This window comes from Ailuropoda melanoleuca, chromosome 3, assembly GCF_002007445.2.
Source record: "Ailuropoda melanoleuca isolate Jingjing chromosome 3, ASM200744v2, whole genome shotgun sequence".
Classification (NCBI taxonomy): Eukaryota; Metazoa; Chordata; class Mammalia; order Carnivora; family Ursidae; genus Ailuropoda; species Ailuropoda melanoleuca.
Window position 1 is genome coordinate 79,419,517 of NC_048220.1, and position 18,488 is coordinate 79,438,004.

Genomic DNA, 18,488 nt, shown 5'->3' on the forward strand with positions numbered 1-18,488 from the left:
CAGTCAAAACTAGAGGCTCTGACGGCCAGGGTCACCGAGGCAGAGGAACGCGTTAGCGAATTGGAGGATGGGTTAGTAGAAGAAAAAACGAAAATAGAAGCTGGTCTTAAAAAAATCCACGCCCACGAATGTAGATTACGGGAGATTACTGACTCTATGAAACGATCCAATGTCAGAATCATCGGCATCCCTGAAGGGGTGGAGAAAAACAGAGGTCTAGAAGAGATATTTGAACAAATTGTAGCTGAAAACTTCCCTAATCTAGCAAGGGAAACAAGCATTCGTGTCCAAGAGGCAGAGAGGACCCCATCCAAGCTCAACCAGGACAAACCTACGCCACGGCATGTCATAGTGCAATTCGCAAATATTAGATCCAAGGATACAGTATTGAAAGCGGCCAGGGCAAAGAAATTTCTCACGTACCAAGGCAAAGGTATCAGGATTACGTCAGACCTGTCTACAGAGACCTGGAATGAGAGAAAGGCTTGGGGGGGCATTTTTAAAGCTCTTTCAGAGAAAAACATGCAGCCAAGGATCCTTTATCCAGCAAAGCTGTCATTCAGAATTGATGGAGAAATAAAGACGTTCCAAAATCGCCAATCATTAACCAATTTCGTAACCACGAAACCAGCCCTACAGGAGATATTAAGGGGGGCTCTATAAAGGTAAAAAGGCCCCAAGAGTGATACAGAGCAGCAAGTCACAACCGATACAAAGACTTTAAAGAGAAATGGCATCATTAAAATCATATCTGTCAATAATCTCTATCAATCTAAATGGCTTAAACTCTCCCATAAAACGCCACAGGGTTGCAGATTGGATAAAAAGACATGACCCATCCATTTGCTGTCTACAAGAGACTCATTTTGAACCCAAAGATGCATTCAGACTTAGAGTAAGGGGATGGAGTACCATCTTCCACGCAAATGGACCTCAAAAGAAAGCTGGAGTAGCAATTCTCATATCAGATAGACTGGATTTTAAACTAGAGGCCATAGAGAGAGATACAGAAGGGCACTATATTATTCTTAAAGGAAGTATTCAACAAGTGGATATGACAATTATTAATATATATGCCCCCAACAGGGGAGCAGCAAGATACACAAGCCAACTCTTAACCAAAATAAAGAGACATATAGATAAGAACACAGTAATAGTAGGGGACCTCAACACCCCACTATCAGAAATAGACAGAACACCCTGGCAAAAACTAAGCAAAGAATCAAAGGCTTTGAATGCCATACTCGACGAGTTGGACCTCATAGATATATATAGAACACTACACCCCAGAACCAAAGAATACTCATTCTATTCAAATGCCCATGGAACATTCTCAAGAATAGATCATGCTCTGGGACACAAAACAGGTCTCAGCCAATACCAAAAGATTGAAATTATCCCCTGCATATTCTCAGACCACAACGCTCTGAAATTGGAACTCAACCACAAGGAAAAACCTGGAAGAAACTCAAACACTTGGAGGCTAAGAACCATCCTGCTCAAGAATGACTCGATAAACCAGGAAATCAAAAAACAAATTAAACAATTTATGGAGACCAACGAGAATGAATACACAACGGTCCAAAACCTATGGGATACTGCAAAGGCAGTCCTAAGGGGGAAATACATAGCCATCCAAGCCTCACTCAAAAGAATAGAAAAATCTAAAATGCAGTTTCTATATTCTCACCTCAAGAAACTGGAACAGCAACAGAGGGACAGGCCTAACCCACTCACAAGGAAGCAGTTGACCAAAATTAGAGCAGAAATCAATGAATTAGAAAAGAGAAGTGCAGTAGAGAAAATAAACATGACGAGGAGCTGGTTCTTTGAGAGAATCCATAAAATTGATAGACCACTGGCAAAACTTGTCCAAAAACAAAGAGAAAGGACTGAGATTATTAAAATTATGACTGAAAAGGGAGAGGTCACGACCAGCACCATTGAAATTGCAAGGATTATTAGAAACTTTTATCAACAGCTATATGCCAAAAAACTAAACAATCTGGAAGAGATGGAGGCCTTCCTGGAAACCTATAAACTACCAAGACTGAAACAGGAAGAAATAGATTTCTTAAATAGGCCAATTAACTATGAAGAAATTGAGTCAGTGATAAACAACCTTCCAAATAATAAAACTCCAGGCCCAGACGGTTTTCCTGGGGAATTCTACCAAACATTCAAAGAAGAAATAATACCTATTCTCCTAAAGCTATTTCAAAAAATAGAAACAGAAGGAAAGCTACCAAACTCATTCTATGAGGCTAATATTACCCTGATCCCCAAACCAGAAATAACGTCTTTAAAGAAACAATTACATTAGAATGGATGAACCCTAATCCAATATGACTGATGTCTTAATAACAGGAAGAGGAAATTTGGACATAGACATACATATAGAAGAATGCCATGTGAACATGAATAGACCACCTGCAAGCCAAGGAGAGCAGTCTCATAAGGCGCTAACAATGCTGACACTTCAATCTCAGACTTCTAACTTCCAGAACTGCAAGGAAATAAATTGCTGTTGTCTAAGCCACCAGTCTGTGGTATTTTGTCATAGCAGCCCTAACAGACTCTTATAACATCCATTCTCTCCTTCTTCATTTTAGAAATAGAGTTTTGTCTTCGCTAAACATATGGCTGTGCAGCTAGACACGACATTTCTCAAGCTTCTCACGGTAAGATTCAGCCACATGATGAAGTCTGAGCCAGTGGGATATAAGCGGAAGTGATGTGGCAACTTCCAGGTCACACCTTTCAGGTGAAAGCTTCTTTTTTTTTTTTTTTTAAAGATTTTATTTATTTATTCTACAGATAGAGACAGCCAGCGAGAGAGGGAACACAAGCAGGGGGAGTGGGAAAGGAAGAAGCAGGCTCCTAGCAGAAGAGCCTGATGTGGGGCTCGATCCTACAACGCCGGGATGGATCATGCCCTGAGCCGAAGGCAGACGCTTAACCGCTGTGCCACCCAGGCGCCCCCAGGTGAAAGCTTCTTGCGCTCCATTCCCATTTGCCCCCCCCCCTCACCAGGAGAGGGCACGAGCAGAGCACCTTCCTTGGACAAAGAGACGGAAAACACAGCTGAGATGCCCTCGGGCGCTAGACCACCCTCCTCTGTGCTCAGGGTGTTAAGTGAGGAGTACATTGCTACCTTATCTATGCCTCTCTGGGCTATTTGGGGCCTCTTCATTAAAGCAGCTTAGCCGGCCTTTGGGCTAATATGGCTGTTCTCCTCCAACACTCAGATCCTCTAGTTTCCAGGTTGCTTAGAAACATCTGGCTGTGGGACGCCTGGGTGGCTCAGTTGGCTGAGTGTCTGCCTTCAGCTCAGGTCATGATCCCAGGGGTTCTGGGTCCGAGTCCTGCATCAGGCTCCTTGCTCAGCGGAGAGCCTGCTTCTCTCTGCCTGCTATTACCCTGCTTGTGTGCACTTGCTTGCTCTCTGACAAAAAAATAAATAAAATCTTAAAAAAGAAAAAAAGAAATATCTGGCTGTGAGAAGAAAAGAAGCCACTAGTGCTGTGCTCTAAGTAAGACTCTCAGAAATCGGCTGGATGAAGACCCAGGATTTCAGGATCTTAGAGAGACCTCAGTTCCCCTCTGGTTTCCTTTCCCACCTAAGGGAGGTACAGAAATCTCCTCATCCATGTGGCTCACAAGTTCTTATCCAGCCTCTGTTGGAATGTCTCCCTGAACACTGAGGCCACCTTTCACACAAGTATGAGAATGAGTGGGTGCAGGACCTCACCAATAGTCAGACAGTCTGTCCTGTGTGATCTGCAATCAGCATCCTGTAACTTTGCCCTCCTGTTCTAGTCCCAGCCTCAAGAGTGAAAAGGAATTTATCCTTCAAGCACTACGAGATTGGGCCGCTGAACACAGGGGTACCCAAAAGTCTCAGTGTCCTTAGCGCCACAGTTACTATACACAGAGCCTCTAGAGCAAAAGAAGTGCCAGGCAATTCCATTTTATAAGTGGAGTATTTATATTCTATAAACCAAATATTTATATTCTAACAACTTGGTAGCTTGAAATAAAAACACACATAAAATATTTTGATTTTGTTCTTAAATAGCCACAACTTCTTACTAATGGGATGTATGCCTGTTGGGCACTGCACAGCTTCCCAAACCTTCAAGTCAGAATGGACTTACACAACCTTATTGCCTGTTCGGTGCTGATTTTTATTTAGTACTTGCTTTTTGTTGTGCTAACCACTGAAAATCCATCTTCACAAAGATACGATGTCAAATCAAATACAATGTAGCATGTTCTGATGTTGACAGTAGAGTCCATGGAGCAAGCAATACACATGATATCCAACAGACATTTCTCTCACAATTTAAAAATATCTTGTGGGGTTACTGTGAATTTCTACGGTACCTTGGGGTGCCTCCGTGCACAAATTGGGAACCACAGGCCTAGTCATAAGTATTTAGTTATTAAAAGTCTAGCTGGGTTCAAATGTAATCAGTTTCCACAGCTATAAAACTGGTAAAATGAAGGTATCTACATGAGATGGGTCTTGTGAAGATTAAATGAAATTATACATTTTTAGATGTCTAGCACAGGATCTGACAAACAGAAGGTCTTTGTATTAGTTTTCTATTGCTGTATAACAAATTACCATAAACTGAGAGACTTTAAACAATACATAATTATCATCTTACAATTTCTATTAGGAAATATAGCATAGCTGGGTCACTTGCTTCAGGGCTTAACAGACTGCAATCCAGGTGTTGACCAAGGCCACAGTCTCATCAGAGACTGAAATGGGGAAAAATTCACCTGTAAGCCCCCACCCCAGGTTGATGGCAGAATTCATATCCTCACAAGTATAGGACTGTTTTATTGCTGGCTGTGAGCCAGTGGCTGCTTTCAGCTCTCAGGCCACCCACAGTGCCCTACCATGTGACCCCCTCCACTGGCAGTTCTCAACACAACAGCTTGTTTCTCCAAGGCCAGTGGGCCAATTTCTCTTTCCAGGTTGAAGACAAGAGTCTCATGTAATGAAACATCATCACAGGAGTACATTTCCATGTGATGTAATCTAATCACGGGAGTGACATCCCATCACTTTTGCCATATTCTGTTGAATTGAAGAAAGTCACAGGTTCCAACACACTCAAGAGAAAGTTATTATAAAAGAGCATGACTCACTGAAGGTCACATTAGGTTCTATCTGCCACAGCTTTGGAATTAGTACCATGTCCCCCTTCTATTCTCCAGGCTAACCATATGCCCACGTGCATCAATGGTAGCCTGTGTGGCAAGATTACAATTCCTGGTTCGACCCTCTATGCAGATGTCAGAAGACACTTGCCTTGGGAGGAAATGGGTGGGGGACAATGCTGGCTTTGTTGTGTAGGGGAACAAGGTCCCATGAGGAGTGCTAGATGGCACAGTGGAGGCACTTTCCATTCCTAGTTAATTCACTGATCCTTGCACTCATTTTTTCAACAAATTTTTATTGCTCTATGAACTGGGCCCTGGTCTGGCCTTGAATAGGGACAAGAAGAAAGGAAATACCACGATGGTCTCTGCACACAGGATCCCAACCACCCACAGTGGACCCAGATTCCACTGTTTGAATCCATTTGAATGATACCTTTAAGTATATTTCTCAGCCTTGTGGCCTTTTTGAGGTCTCAGAATTGCTACTCTCTGGGAAGAGCTGTGGTCATCTATTCAATACAGATGTGGTCAACAGCCACTGGCCCTAGGGAGTAAGAGTCAAAAATCACAAAGGTGGGTTACACAGAAGAAAGAACAGGATTAGGTCAGGGAACTGGAGTTTCAGGACTCTGTCCCATAGTATGTTCCTGGAAATCTCCAGAGCTCAGTTTCTTCATATTTATGGGGAAGGGGTGGTCTGAACCACTGGATATCTAACTTTCCAGCACTAAAAATCCATTTTTATTATTACCCCAACACATACACACTTTGAAAGATTAGGTCTATCTAAGTCAGCTGCACATATTAAAAAACAGTTAATTGGTTTTCCCATGAAATCAGCAGTGTTATACCAGAGTCGGTATCATTTCAGTCAGACACTGAGAAGCCAATGTTTTTGGCAGACCTAGACAGCCAGGGAGTATACTACTGAGTGCAAGACATTTAGAAACTGAGAAATGCTCATGGCAACCAATACTAACGCTGAGGCCCTTCACACATACAGGAGCCTGGCCTATCCAATATTTCCTCAAAGTGTTATGTGAGCCCCCAGGTAATCCTAGAGATGACTTAGGTGTTATATCATTTTTATAGATATGCATTTATTTTAATATGCAGTAATAAAAAGTTATAACTAGCCCATCAAACCAATGAGATATCTATTAAACTGCATGAAAAAACTTGAGAATAAGTAAGTACCAATCCAAGTGCTATACAACTATAGTAAATACGGTGAGGGCCATATGCAAATGACCAGCATTTGATAAACCTTTGTTTCCCTCACCCTGCATTCTTTGAGGCTGCTTGAATGTATTTCCTTTCTGGCCAACCCCCACACACCACTCCAATTCCTCTTGGCTCTACAAAGAATAGGGCTCTTAGGCACACTGGGAAAATGGTGCTCAGATCAGCCAAACTGGTTAACCAGCTATTTGATTTCTGTGTTTTGAATTGCTGATCAGCTATTTTAACAAGAGCCCTAGCTTTCTCATCCCTATAATTTGCTGTCAAGTATCAGACTGCAAATCAAAACATGACAACGGTCAAGGATATTTTGCCTTGAGATTTAAAAAATAATATTTTTCTCACTAAGGATCAAACATAGGCTGTTTCACTCAGAAACACATCCAGCACTGCACCTATGTGTTGCCTTGACACTACTCCTGACCTTCTTCTTGCTGACACATTAGGATGCCTGCTTTCAAAATCTTTTTTTATTCCTCAGCATTTTTCCTGGCAAGAAGTTGACAGTGAAAAAGTGCATAATAAGCCTAGAGCCTTGACACTGGTGATTACCAGGAGACTAAAAGGGATCTCTGTCTGTCTTTGTTTGTCCGCAGGCCCCCCTTCCCACCTCAGCACTGTGGACAGAGAACCATGCCACACTTCCTTATTTATTTGGACTCACTATATTCCTCAGAAGTACATTTTTCAAAGACAGGAAATTGGCATTTTTATCTCTCTTATGGATGGGATACCTTCTTCCTATCTTTAATAGTTTGGAAATTCTTTTTAGAATGTCAGATGAGGAGGAAAAGAATAAATCTTGGTTTCGGCCTTGGAGTTCCCTTAAAGAGGAAGCATGAATGAAGGCCTCACACCAAGGATGAGAGAGCAACAATACCATTTCATGTGTCCAGAAGGATTGTTGCATCACTGTCCTATCCACCCTTTCATGAGGCAGGAGGTAAAGGAGAAGGGAGTCATCCCAAACTTAGCTTCAGTGCAGGAATTAAGGGATGAGGGAGATTTGTCTTGTACAAAGGCAAATGCACTGATAATAGCTTGTGGGATGGTGGCAATTTACATCTGCTTATGTATTACAAAGTAAAATACGCTCCTAGTTTGAAGAAAATAGAATGGGTAGTAGGAACGCCATCTGGTTTATTTCTCTGAAAGATTTTGAACACTTTTACCTCTTCCATTGGTGAATGGCATGCTGGAACCTTCCCCCACCCTCTTTTCTCCCCTCTCCTCTGCCCTTCTAGAATCTGCTTCCAGCCTGCCCAAATTCTAAGCTCCTTATAGCATCTCTGGCTTCCATTATATGTCTCTCTTCTAATGCGACTCAGCTCTTGGGCTTACTGCTCCTTCCTGGCCTATGGTTTCCACATCCCTCAGATGCTCAGAAGCCCAGCAAAGGGAGACAGCACAACTCACAGTGGAAATATTCTATAAGTTCTGGGAGGAGGGAGAATATAGAAATTAGAAGAGGAGGTGGTCAACACATTCTTTTCTTGGGAGACTGTCCTTTTTTATCCCTGTTGGAATTTGGGGGAACACAGTCACCTTATGAATGTATTTTAAGCTCTGTTATGCCAGTCATGACAATAACAGCAACTGTAATATTTCACATCAGTACAGCTTGAGTTACACTTCAAGGACCTACCCTACCTACTGTCTCATACATCCCCAATGCAATTCTAGTAGAGGATACTCTCGAAGACCTGCCTTGATGGAACATCTTCAAGGAGGTGGTGTAAACTAACAGAATTCACAAGAATCTCCCAATGTTCATGGCCACAAAGTGGAGCAATGCCTTCAAATCACTAGCTCACAGATGCCAAAGGGGGTTTAGGAGGGTGAAAGGGAGGGGACCATAAAAGTTTATGGGACAATTTTGACAGTGAAAAGGGATGCTCTTAATAATTCACCTGGGACCACAGGGCCATCCTAGGCAAACTAGAAGGTATAGTCACAATTCTAAGATGCAGGGGCCCTGCTAGACCTTGCCTCCTCACCTACCCCATTCAGAGCCCTTTGCCTGCAACAAATTAACTTTGTGATGTTGAACTTATACAAATTGAGATTTACTTAGGATGCATGCAAAACACTAGGGATGGAGAAGGGTAGACTTCCAGAAAATATATCTAAAGGGCATACAGGGGAAGAAAAAAAGTATTGCTCATCAGATTGAACTATATGGGAAGGTATTGGCAATGTAATTCAGAGCAAGATAGGTGACTCTGCTGAAATAGAAGAATATTTCACAATAAACTACTCCCTTTCATTATCTTGTCAGCCCAAGGGCAGCCATCTTGGGCTACTTTATCTAGTTGATTATAAAGTTAGTAGGTTGCTTAGAGGACTCAATAAACCCAGCTGCTGGGTATTAGGGGGAGCGAAATAGGTGAAGATATTAGCCTAGCACATGAGAAAGAAAGCTTCCCCAGTTGTGAAGTCACATGTAAGTGATGACATTCTTCCAAATTTGGGTTACCTGTGTGTGGCAGGGGTCACCTGTGTGTGGCAGGGGTCACAGTTCAAACAAAAACCACACTCTTGCAGAATCTGGCATCAGTTCTAGTTTAAACTGTATCCTGGAGGATTCAGGCCTACCTGGGGATAATTAGAAGACTATTGGGGCAACCTTCTGGAAGCTCTAGTTGGATAAATTGAGGAGACAAGTTAGTAAGGAAGGAGGGAATGTTTCAGGCACACAGAGTCTGTCACTCAAATGGTCCCCAACTAATACAGTCCTTCTAGAGAGGACAATTTAGATGGCTATATCTCTTTTTTAAATACCAACCCTAAGGCCAGAACTACCCTAATACCAAACCCCCGGCAAGGCTGTCACAATAAAGAAAATTACAACCAATAAACCTGATGAATAAAGTTGCAAAAATCCTCAACAAAATATTAGGAAATCAAATTAAACAATTCATCAAAAGGATCATACACCATGATCAAGTGGGATTTATTCCAGGAATGCAAGGATGGTTCAACATCTGCAAATCAATCAATGTGATACACCACATTAACAAAAGATAAAAATTATATGATCATCTCAATAGATGCAGGAGTATTTGACAAAATTCAACATCCATTGACAAAAGTGGGTAAAGAGGGAACGTACCTTAACATAATAAATAAAGGTCATATAGGACAGGCCTACAGCTAGCATCATAATCAATGATGAAAAGTTTGAAAGCTTTTCCTCTAAGATCAGGAATAAGAAAGGATGGCCATTCTTACCACTTTATTCAACATATTATTGGAAGTCTTAGCCAGAGCAATTAGGCAAGACCAAGAAATAAAAGACATCCAAGTCAGAAAGGAAGAAGTAAAATTATCACTCTTTGCAGATGACAATATATCATATACAGAAAACTCCAAAAACTCCACCAAAAAACTGGTAGAATTGGAGAATTCATTAAGGTTGCAGAATACAAATCAATATACAGAAATCTGTTGCATTTCTAACTATCAGAAGAGAAATTAAGAAAACAATCCCATTTACAATTGCATCAAAAATAATACATAGGAATAAAAATAACCAAGGAGGTGAAAGATGTATACATTGAAACTATAAGACACTGATGAAAGAAACTGAAGATGACACACATAAATGGGAAGGTATGCCATACTCATGGATTGGAAGAAGTAATATTGTTAAAATGTCCATAGGTCCCAAAGCAATCTACGCGTTCAGTGTAATCCCTATCAAAATCCCAAAAGCATTTTTCACAGAAATTGAACTAACAATCTTAAAGTATGTGTGAAACCACAAAAGACCCATAATAACCAAACAATCTTGAGAAAGGAGAACAAAACTGGAGGCATCATGCTCCCTGATTTCAAACTCTATTACAAAGCTATAGTTTAGTAACCAAAACTGTGTAAGATTGGCATAAAAAAAGACACATAAATCAGTGAAACAGAATAGAGAACCCAGAAATAAACCCACACAAATATGGTCAATTAGTTTATGACAAAGGAGCCAAGAATTTACAATGGGGAATGGACAGTCTCTTCAACAAATTGTGCTGGAAAAATTGGACAGCCACATGTAAAAGAATGAAACTGGACCCCCATCTTACACCATACACCAAAATTAACTAAAGTGGATTAAAGACTTGAATATAAGACCAGAAACCATAAAACTCCTAGAAGAAAACATAGGCAGTAAGCCACTATACACCCAACTTAGTGACAATTATTTTGGATTTGACACCAAAAACAAAGGTAACAAAAGAAAAACTCAAAGTTAACAAAAGAAAAACAAAAGAACACGTGGGACTACATCAAACTAAAAAGCCTCTGTATAGCAAAGGAAACCATCAACAAAATGAAAAGGCAACTGAACAAATGGGAGAAAATATTTGCAAATCATTTCTGATGAGGGGTTAATATCCAAAATATATAAAGAATTCATACAACTCAATAGCAAAGAAAACAATCCAATTTTTAAAATGGGCAGAGGATCTGAACATTTTCCAAAGATGACATACAAATGGCCCACAGGTACATGAAAAGATGCTCAACATCACTAATCATTAGAGAAATGCAAATCAATGAGATATCACCTCACACTATTAGAATATATCACCAAGAAGATAAGAAATAACAAGTGTTGGCAAGGATTTGGAGAAAAGGGAATGTTTACGGTTGGCTGGAATGTAAACTGGTGTAGCCACTATGGAAAACAGAATGAAGGTTCCTCAAAAATTTAAAAACAGAACTATCATATGATCCAGCAATTCCACTTCTGGTATTTATTAAAAGAAAATAAAATACTAATTCTAAAAGATATCTGCACTGCCATGTTCACTGCAGCATGATTTACGATATCCAAGATATGGAAACAATCTAAGTTTCCATGATGGATGAATAAAGAAATTTTAAAAATAAATGAAATCTTGACATCTGCAACAACATGGGTGAAATTTGAGGGCATTATGCTAAGTGAAGTAAGTGACACAGAATGACCAATACTGCACGATCTCACTTATATGTGGAATTTAAAACAAAACAAAAGCACGCACGCACACACACACGCGCACACACACACACACACACACACACAAAGAGTCAAACTGATATACAGAGAACAGATGGGTGGTTGCCAGGATGGGGAAGGGGGGATGAAATGGGTGAAAAGGAGTCCCAGGTACAAATTTCCAGTTTTAAAATAAATCCTGGGAATGTAATGTACAGCATGGTGACTATAGTTCACAAAACTATATTGCATATTTGAAAGTTCCTAAGAGAGTAGATCTTAAGAGTCCTTAAAAAAATGTGTTAACTATGTATAGTATCAGATGTTAACTAGACTTGTCGCGGTAATCATTTTGCAAAATATAAAAACATCCAATCATTATGTGGTACACCTGAAACTAATATGTTATATGTCAATTATACTTCAAAAAACAAAACAAAAAACCGAACAAGCAACAAAGTTAATCACTCACAGCAACAGTAGTAGGCAGAGTAACGTCTTGCACCTGTTCTCCAAATCCCAATTCCCACAGAGCAAAATGATTAGGTCCAAGTGTTGCCTGCACATGCAGTGGGGTGGGTTATAGAAAGGGGGCCCTGAGATTAGGAAATCCCCATCTCATATAAGAGTGTCTGAAAAACCTGCCCATTCTCCTTTCCAGGGAGAACCATTATCTTTATTACCCTGGAATGTAAGTCTGTTCTGGGGAGGGGAAAAAGATACCACAATCTTTTAAAATCTGTGCTGAAAGAGACATTCCTATCTTTCTAAGGCTGCCTGCTTATACACTCTCCAAAACATAGTCTGAATTGACTATCAACGCCTAGGCATCTAGAAACTTAAGAGATTGGTGGAGAATCGTTTCCCAATATGTATGCCAACACTATGAACTTGTGTCTGGCGGAGGAGGTAGCTAAAAAAGTTACTATCTGATGGCCTTAATTTTTTTTCAGCAAAGTACCAAGTAAGATTATTCACAAAGAAAGGGTGCTGCAGCTGGGGAGGGTTTTTTTTGTCTTGTTTTGTTAAGGCAATGGAGAATGGAAAAGTACTGGAGGACAGTGGGAGAGGGAGCTAAGACCCAGAGAAGGCTTCTCCAGCATCAGGGATCCACCTAAGGTTGGTGACGGTGAATATGGTGCCCCAGCAAAGACCTCACGCTGGAAGATGGCCAAAGGCGCAGGGCGCTGCGGAGCCAGCACAGTGGGCTCCAAGAGAGGTGAGGGCAGAGGCTGGAGGGGCTGAATGATGGACCAGAGACCTAGGCAGGATTCCCTAACCCTTTGCAGCTGGTGGCACGCGGGGTAAATGGAGACAACTTGCAGTGGGAAGCCCCAACCTGGGACGGCTCCCGATGGAGCAACCGGGCACGTCGGAAGGAAGCTCGGAGCTGCAGAAGGAAATCAAGTTAGAGCGGAGTTAATAAAGTGGGAAGATACCCAAGGTCAACACAAGGCTGAAGAGTCTGTATTAGGAGTGAGGGACGGAGACAGCTGGGAGGGCTTAAGTCTCTCCGCAGAGTAGCAATACCTCAACAGTCCTGAGCCTTCTGCGGTTTCAACACAGGCTCTCCGTTCGTGGAGAATTCCACACGGGACATGGCACCGTGTTCCCCTCGCTCAGTCTCAAAGGCCCCGGCAGGCCTAGTAAGGCTGTGAGCTCTGCTCCCGTGTCCGAGTCGGCTCGCGGCCGCACCACCGCTCCTCTCGTCCGCTAATGCCCTACCTACCTGCCCAGGTGCCTCTAGCTTCTGGGCGTTTCTGCCCCTGACCTCCGGGAGGGGTGGGGCTACGGCTGCGGGGCTCCCGCCCACTTCCACCAGCGTCTACCAGACAGTCCCTCTCCTTGGGGCTCCCATTCTCCACCTAGGCTCAGAGTTGGGAAGCAGGGTCCTTGCTCTTCACACATTTTTAAATTTCTTGATTACCTTCAGGGCCTAGGCTTTTGAAACTTACAAGTTCCTCTTTTGCATTTCTGCCCTAAGAACCCATCTCCGTGGAAGACTTCCAAGGGGTTCAGCTGCTGTCAGTGGGGGGAGGGGCAGGCGTAGCAGGAACTGCGGGGAGGGGGAGAATCATCCAGCAATAGTTTATTTTTCTTTTTCTTTCATCTCACTACAGTGTTCAACCCACATGGCACAATGCCTGGCATCGAGCAGCCACGGTAACTCCAGAGCGCTTCTCCCCAGTCCCCTTTCATCTGACTCTCTTTCCAGATTCAACATTATCTGTTTCTGCACAGCTGTGTGCTTCCCACCCTCAGGGGCCTCCTACAGCTCAGTCTTCCCTCCCTCCTCCTCCTTTCCCGTCCTGCTCTGCCTGGGGCTTCTCCAGGGGGCGCTGCACAGGAAGCTTCCAGAAGAATACAGAGCAGCTGGGAAATGCTTCTCTCCTTCAGGCCCCCGTGTTGCCACCAGGTACTCTGACTTGACCATCCATCTTGTATAATTACCACTAAATTCGAGGCTCAAGTTCTTATGTGGCCCCCTGAATAAATCTAAACAAATCCCTGAGGAAAAATACGGAACCCAAGTTGAATCAAACCGGGTTTGCCTTTGCTGTGTGCATCAGCTTGTTAATGTCATTTAGCTTCTTTGGTATGAATGATCCCAGTCACAATCCAATTGTTAGCTGGAGAACAAAACTCTGCTCAGGCCCTGAAGTCTCACCCAGGGGGAGGCCCAGGGCTGCTCTGGCTAGAACACCGCTTCCTGAAGACCTCATTTGTGAATCCAATATTTCCTCTGTAGAATTCTCCATCACTTCTGAAATGCTGAGGCCTGAATTTTGTCTATGGCACAGGTTTGAAGTCTGAGACTAAATTAAATTCTTTGGAAATTATTATTCCAAGATTGTGTTATATTCAGCAAATCTTACAACTCAGCCTTTAAACCTAGTATGGTTTCCTAGCTGATGAACTCGTCAAAGAAGCAGCATTTAGCCAAGAAGAAATGGGAGCAGGAAGGTAGCAAAAGTCTGAACATGTGCCTCCGTAGGAGAGAGCACATGACACCACACCCGAGACACTGATGTGGCAAGGTAGAAGGAAGGGAGCCGCACGTTTATAGAGAGCTTCACAGTTTGTAAAGGGCTTTCCCTTATGTCACAGCATTTGTTTTAAGGGTTTACTCTGGCGGTAGCACAGAGTTTCCATGTTCTAGAAAGTAGGCTGAGCTGGGGCCAGAGCCTGGGGTCATCTCTTAGCTGTGTCACTGATTAGTTACTAACAAGAGCAGAGATCCTGGGTCCTCAACCCCTCTCCCGAGAGGTCGCATAATGATACCCTGTCCTTCACCCAACTTGTTTGTTGCATGTGAGGAAGCTGGGTTGTGCCCCCCTTGAAGATTTCTGTGAGGACCCCTTGTATTCCTCAGAAGAGATCAGTCAGCCACCAGGTTGGGCCTCTTCCAAAGCCAAAGCGTGAGGGTCAGTGAGCTCCTCTACCTGCCTGCCTGCAGGAAACCATTTGATGGTGTCCCGTCATCCACCACGCTGTTCACCTTGGCCACACACTGTGAGTAAACAGTGGAAGAGCAAGGGAAGGAAGCCGGGATTTTTTCCAACAGCTGCAGGAAGGGTTGACCCAACATCAGTGTATTCAAATCTGACCATCATGCTTCTGCTTTGGAAAATACCATCCTGTCAGCCAACTGACACATTCCAGGAGTAAAGGGAGCCCAACGTCAGTGTGCTTAAACACTCGTGACACTCTAGAGGGACACATGGCCTGTCAGGCTGGGGTTCTCTCATGACGGTCTGCTTCTGTGTCGGCAAAGCAAGACATGCTACGTCCAGACCACAAGGATCTGCTCAGGGATTGCCTTTTCCAGGGCAGCTTTTAAGAGTGGTGGCTGGAGCCCTGGGCCCCAAACCCAGGGGGAACGTTGATCCTGGCCCTGCCAGATTTGGGGGTGGTGGCTCACTACACCCTACAATACCAGTCAACAAATGCAGATTGGGAAGACTACATGGGTGTCCCCATGACCAAGCAGCCCCATTCCTTTAGGCCTTCCACAGAACTCCAGAATTTCAGCGCTCAGCAAGCACTCTGGGTTATCCAGGGTCAGCCAGAAACTAAAGGGGGAGTCTGTTCAACCCAGAGGAAAGAAACAGCTCAGCTCAACCTGCCCATTTTCTTTCTCATTTTTCAAAACCGTTTACCTTCCTCTCAGAAGCCTCCAGCGGTGGAGAAAACCGAGTGCTGACTCCAGCTTTTCTTCCCCCTTTCAGTTTATTGGCCTTGAGTTTGATGTTTCTGCCTCCCAGTAAGACACTAACCTTTTCTAAGGCTATTTGATTTCTCCTCACTGTTTGTATTGTTCTAAGGTGCTTTCCCTGCCTTCAAAGAATGGATTCATATCTAGCTTTCTGGATAAGATTTCTCCTCCAATAGCACAGGGCCAGGATTTGGGGTGCCTCACACTTATTTTGCCTTCAAAACTATTCCTGCCCATATCTACTATTTTGGGGTGGGAGAATTGCTATCGAGGCCTCTGTGGAAACAGTGGACCTGCCTTAGCCTGGTTTCCTGACCCAGGATGATCTTGATATTATTCATGGAAGACTGTTCTCATCCTGATTTTTTTGGGAAATGGTAATATAATCTCAGCCCAGAAAGGCATCAGGAGACTTGCATGGTTGAGAAATGCCACCTCACCCAAGCAGCCAGCAATGGTATCCTTTCTTTTCTAAAGTCAAGTTACTTTTCCAGACTCACTTGCATTTCTTCACAGGGGTGGGAAAGTATGAGAACAGCCAGGGAGGAGAGAGGGGCCTGTGGGCAGAGCTAGAAATAAGTGTTAGATCCAAGGGAGAACATGGAGTCTAACATTGCCCTGAGAGCCTGGGAGCCCCCATCCATCACAAGAGAGAGCCTTGGAATATTTGTTCCTCATCCCCCGAGGCTGCCTGCTCTGAGACAGTGGACTCACTCCCAGCAGGAAGAAATAAGCAGCGAATAGGGAGAAGGTTTCACTTCCCAAGAGCCAAACATGGTGCTGTAAATGCACGAAAAAATCCAGACTACTCACTTGAACCAATGATTTCAAGTGCTTCTCCTATGTTGGGTTGCACAAACATTGCAGAAGAGGGAGGACATAGACCATGAAAAGCAAGGGCACTGAGAATACTAGGTCTTATAATTAATTTAGGAGATACTAGGACTCGGGGAATTGGTTTTCAAAGTGCTTGAATACGGCTCTAGCCAGTTGAGCAACGAGATTGTGTGTGAACTCTCCAGAGAGTATAAGAGGGTATAAAACTCCAGGCCTGCAGAACAGCCTGCCTTCTCTGAACAGCTGCCAGCAGTGAACCTCAGGATATGGCACTGATTTGGTTCAGGCCCCAAAGTCTCTACCAGCGGCCTCATCAAATGAGATTATGCCCCAGGCATTCTGTGAAGATTCTTTGAGTAAGCATTACTCCGAGAACATGGCAGCCGGCCAGGGCCTCTTAATGTTTTGCTGGAGTTAATGTTCCCACTCGTGGTTTAGTTTCTCCTTTCTTTCTCCTTTTTCTCCCCTCTCCACCTCTCTTTCTGTCACAGTGCTGCCGTTGATGGTTGATCTGATCCTGTAATATTCAGCTGGTATGGTTGATTTGCAAACTCAGCCCTCAGGAGATTCATTTCCACACACAACCTCTGGCCTCTCTCCCCCAGGGCCTGATTCAATGGCTCAGGGACTCACAGCCAAGCAAGTGTCAGGAAGAGGCAAGAGTAATTTTGAGGTAGAATTATGGTTTCCTACCCCCCCCCACAAACACATAAAAATTAAAGTTACTAAAATAATTGAACATAACCTTACTAGGTATTGCTAATCACTTAATAAGTATTACCATCTTGTCCCAGATTTCCTGGGTTCCTTTAACATATGTACAGTCACCTACAAACCTGCAGAAGGTTCCAGAACATTCTTTGTAGCCTCTTCCTCTCCAGAGGCCTTTTTTCTCTCATCAGCTTTGAACACTCAGCTACTTTAGTTCACACTGACTTTCCAGAGAAAATAAAGGGACTCGGGCTGCTAAATTTTACTCAATTCAAAGTATTTGCATTTGTAACAGACTGGATTAGCCTTTTCTCCACACCACTGGAATTTTTTTTTTTTTCAATTGCTTACCATCTCTTCCTCCAGGCTTGCATCAAGCTAACTCTTTGGAGGATTCCAGACACCAAGAAACAAATCAATGTGCACCCTGATCTTTTTGCCTGATGATCGAATGTTAGAATCATTACTAATTCTGGCACTACATTTTCCTTAGTACTGAACAAGGTCTGATCACCTTGATTAAGAAGGTGACTTTATGGAGCCTTTATAATCAGAAGCATTCCTTGTAAAAGTGGCATTTTCTAAGGAAGCTGTTTGTGTGTTTTGACTCACTCTGAGCAATAGATTGGGAAATCTGAGATGTGGGAAAGAAGAAAAGCAGTCTTGGGGATGGCCTAAACCTGGGCCTGGGACTGTGTTAGACCTGTGCCCCCCACCCCCCACCCCCCCACACACGCCCTGTGGTGACACATAATGACATGCTGACATAAACATCAACATTTTTACAGAAAAGGTAAGAACCTCAGCCCTGCGCAGAGAGGAGTCTCTGTGAGGCTCACTCAGGGCTTCTGTTTTCCTTCCACTCTGCAAATGCTGGGGTTGACTTCCATGTGTGCCTTGCTGCTTTGGTCCCACCCCAATTGCCTTGGAATGATGTGTTTTTTGCATCAGGTCCCCACAAACACAAAACCCACCCTGACTCAAAACAGAGTTGAGTCCCTTGAATACCACCTTCAAGGGAGGCTTTGCATCCCCCCACTCTTCGGGGCCCTGCCGGGGACTGATGCTGGGCCTGAAACCCTGTAGTGTCAGTGTTTTCTCCTCTCTGTGGTCGTGTCTGTGCTGCTAGGTAGTTTTTGTGATTGTAGGGTTTTTGGTTTTTGTTTTTAAAGCAACCTCCAANTAGTGTCAGTGTTTTCTCCTCTCTGTGGTCGTGTCTGTGCTGCTAGGTAGTTTTTGTGATTGTAGGGTTTTGATTTTTGTTTTTAAAGCAACCTCCAGGGGCGCCTGGGTGGCGCAGTCATTAAGCGTCTGCCTTCGGCTCAGGGC

At 43.4% G+C, this 18,488-nt stretch overlaps 1 long non-coding RNA gene across 1 annotated transcript in view; it reads right to left on the reverse strand.

Annotated features, from left to right (window-relative positions):
* Positions 1 to 11,779: 11,779 nt before the first annotated feature.
* Positions 11,780 to 18,488, reverse strand: part of LOC117801544 — a 19,982-nt gene continuing 13,273 nt past the window's right edge. The window contains exon 6 of the long non-coding RNA XR_004624178.1: positions 11,780 to 12,785. This is a non-coding gene — a long non-coding RNA (uncharacterized LOC117801544). The remainder of the gene's footprint in view (positions 12,786 to 18,488) is intronic.